Raw genomic sequence first — 4169 nt, 5'->3', positions numbered from 1 at the left:
TTATGCAAAGCACCCACACACCAGAACTCATATACAGTATGGTTAGCAGCTGATTAATATGTTCTGGCATTTAAATAAGAAGTAACATTGGCATGGTCATTACAAAAAAAAAAATCATTTTGTTGATGGACACACACAAAAACAACAAAAAAAAAAACAGATCTGTTCTCAGTAGTCTCTTTGAGTAGAGTGATAATGAAACAAACCACATTCACATGCATGATGTCATATATGTACTAATCTCTCCAGGAAATTGTACTGTAAATGCTTTGTGAATATAGAAAAGATCAAAAATGACTATTTTGAATAGAAGCCATTTTGAACAATCATATGGTGTTGCTGACTCTTAGTCAGTGTGGATCAGATACGACAACATCTGTATCAAATTTCATCAAGATCTGATTTGTTTATGGACGTGCAGGCTTGAAATAATTTTCAGTCATGTGTTTTGATTCTTTTACCTCACTGCTAGGTGGCAGTTGTATAAAAACACATAATGATGTCATGAAATGACAGCCCTTAATCAGAATTAAACAGCAACAGCAAAAATCTAAAGCTCCTATGTTGGACGGTTTATGAAATATGAGCATTTTTGTATGTCCAGAGACCAGCTTTTCAAACAGTGCCCCTACTTGAAAAATGGGGTTTATTGCAAAACTGTTTGCTAGCACAGTGTAGGCCGGCCCCATCTATATTCCTACCAAATTCCATGCTGCAAGCCGTTTTTGTGCTACGGTTCACCAAAAATCTCTGGGAAAAAAGATATAAAAAATAAAAATAAACTGTATGTAAACAATTTGACCCCTGCTTCACGTTATTTACTCTAAGATCATAATCATCATGCATTACATATGACAAACCATGTCTAAGCAGATTAATCTCATGCCCTGTAAATTACTTTGAAGGAGAAAACATCTTGTTGAGGCGCAGGGTTCACTTTATGTTGCCACAAAATGCAAAAGCCAGCAAGGTTTCCCCCTCACACTTTTTAATTTTTTCTGTTGAGGTCAATTTTTTTTTTCAAAGTGCTGTCTGCTCTACTTTTATCTCATGTGCCTCATGTACGCATGCTGGCACTGTTTCAGTTCCAACCAGAGGTCACTGGAACTAAAGCCGGTCTGTACATATTGCAGCATGCAAAAATCAAAGATAAAAAACATATTGTTTCCAAACAAAAATACTGGCAGAGCAGCAGAAAAACTTACTTATAAAATGCTTGAGAAACTAAGTCAGTCAGTAAGTAAGCAAGCAAGCAAGTCTACAGAGCACAAACCAAATGGGCCATACAAGGCCCAACGAGCCAACAGAGAAGAACAAACAAGACACCATGTACTTAGAGGCTCTAACGAGGGGTAACAAGCCACACCTGGTGGGAAACAAGGAGAATTAGGTAAATTTGGGCAGGACCCAGCAACACTCTGGGTATGTTTTAATGAGGGGGTGACTTTATAACATGGTGTCAAGTTGATTTTACATGATTTTGGATCTTTAGGACAAACTTCATGAGTGCAAAATAACTAAAAAGAAGCAACAATGTGACCAAATATAAATGTAAAAATGTCATCAACACAACAAATAAATAATTTATATTGCATACAGATGTAAATGACCGATGACTAACTCCAAACAATTTGGAAACCCTGCACTGCTAACAAACACATTTAAAGGTGATTGCTAATTTAGAGAAACATTTTAATTAAAATAATTTATGGGAAATTCAAACAAAATACATCTGCACAGTTGCAGTTTCGTAAATACACATGTAGCTTTTTCTTCTACAATTCTAGAATGATCACTGGGTTGGCAATATGACGTTTAGCACAAGCTGTACATGCCTCCATGCTTTTATTTCCTATCAGTAAAATATGTAAAAATCATCAGCCTCCGAGTAAAGCCTCTAACCGTAAAATAACATTAAAGGTTTCCTTCATTCTCAAAAACCTGTTCAGCTCAGCTCAAGTCATTTTATCTATTTATTTATTAAGAGTTCACCTGATACCTCAGTTTTTACGGTTGATACTTGATTGAAATTGTTACAATTATGAAAATGAAACAAAAGCTAAATGTTAATTTATTTTACAAATAGTTTAAAAAAACAATAATTTCCAAGGCAGGGACAGAAATGCCAACTGTGGGAAAGTTTTACAGGAGCTCACGCACACCAAAGTAGGATTTGTTTTCTGCAGGGTATATATATTTTTTTCATAACAATAATTTTAAAAGTGTTATTTTCAATAATTTGGCCTAAACTTGATGCAGCATTTTTGCTAATACACAGATGGAGAGACTCTCCCATTGTGAAAATATTAAAGAAATAATGTTTTAATGTACTGTTCATGTAGCAATTATTAAATGTATGGTATTGTTTTTACCAACACCTCATAGACACAAGGGAGCACATTAATGTACCCATAAAGGAACTTTGTGGCTTTCCATCCACCCACCTCTTGTTCTCTTTCTGAAGCCATGGAACAATCATCATTGAAAAAAAACATTATTTTTTTCTACACAACCTATTATAAGCAAACTGTTCCTGTGTGTCATTGCAACTATACACAAGTAATCAGAGCCGACTCTTGGCATATGCAAACTAGGTGGTCGCCTAGACCGCCATCTGCTGGAGGGGGCACCGAACTGCAGAAGAAAAAAAAGCAATTATTTGTAATCCCTGGTTGTAACTCTGCTCAGTGCCCCTTTCAATTAGCTTTGTCTTGAACAACAATAAGGAGGTATTACAGGAAAAAAATCAACTAATCCTACTACTAATCCTGTTGACATCCATTCAGACACAGTGAGGACTGAGTTTGTCAGCTGAGGACCTTATGAGGTAAAATCAGACATATTTTCCAAAAACAGAGGACCTTCTAAATCTTTGCACAAATTGTGAACAGGGTCTTTTGTTTAACCTTGTCATTTGATTCAATTATATTTAATTTATTTAATTTATTTATTCATTTAATTTGTTGTGTGATGTATGTTTGTGTTTAAAGCAAATAAATCTAAGTTTACCATAGTAAACTAGTGGGGGGGGGGGGTGCACTTCAACTCGCCTAGGGCACCAAAATGGCTAGAGCCAGCTCTGCAAGTAATAACTGCTATTTTTTTTATTTTCATAGGTAATAATAATAAAAAAAAATTCTGAAAAGTGCATGACACTGTAATTTTTGTTAAGCAATGTTTTTTGTCCAAAGAGAAAGAACTAAAATGTTAAGTGGAGAGGGGATCTGTGGTAGGGGGAGTAAGGCAACTATCTGATCCTCGTAATGCAGTTGTCAGTACAGAAGGACGGGCTCTTACTGTGATGTTTTTTTTCTTTTTCAGAAGTGTCCACCTCAAGGATGAACTGGCTATTTGAGTCAAGATAAGAAATGATGAAAGCAGTATAAATCATGAATGACTTCAGGAGTCCAGTTGAAACGTTTTAGGGATGAAGAGAGTTGGTGGATAAGAGGCAACTTCAAATAACTGTAATTAAAAAGAAATTTCCTGTAAACCTAAAATAAACATAACACAAAAGGAAGGAAATGTGTTTTGTAGATTATTTTTGTTGCAACAATGCTTCTTGGCAATAAATCTTGTGCTGTTGGAAAGTCTGTTAATTTCCCTCTTAAATGGTGTCACATTTGTAAGGAACATGCATTTGTGGGATAAACAGTAGAGCTATGTGTGTTGCACACATAAAAATATAGCCAAATTTTCTCTGCCAAATAGTTGATTTTGCTGCTGTTGTTGACACTTGTTTAGAGCTCCTGGTACCTCCAGGTGCTGCCAGCCAGGTGCCAATCATTCATCTTCCACAAATTTCCTCAAGTATTCTGCTAAATTTACTTTCAGATTTGGAGTTTTCTAGGGGGTGGCCATTCAGCAACTGATCTTATCTTATCCAGGTCCATCCTCAAAAATGAAACCAAGAAATGATACAGTGGATACATGAACATCACATTTCTCAGCTCTGATGAAAAACTGGTTTTCTAGAAGACTTGGAGTACATTTCAAACCACTCCTGTGCTGCTGAGGATCCTGGGATGACATCAGCTTTACTTTTTTTTAAATTTTGCCACTTCAGTAGAAAGCAGAACTGAATATCTGAATATTAGTATCTTAGCTTCTTCATCACCAGTGGATTTTTTTATTAGGAGAAAAAGAAAGAGAAAGAAAAAAGTGAAATG

This window comes from Austrofundulus limnaeus, unplaced genomic scaffold (genome assembly GCF_001266775.1).
Source record: "Austrofundulus limnaeus strain Quisiro unplaced genomic scaffold, Austrofundulus_limnaeus-1.0 Scaffold18, whole genome shotgun sequence".
NCBI classification, from domain to species: domain Eukaryota; kingdom Metazoa; phylum Chordata; class Actinopteri; order Cyprinodontiformes; family Rivulidae; genus Austrofundulus; species Austrofundulus limnaeus.
The sequence above is the reverse complement of the archived record's forward strand: the minus strand, read 5'-3'. Positions refer to the sequence as shown.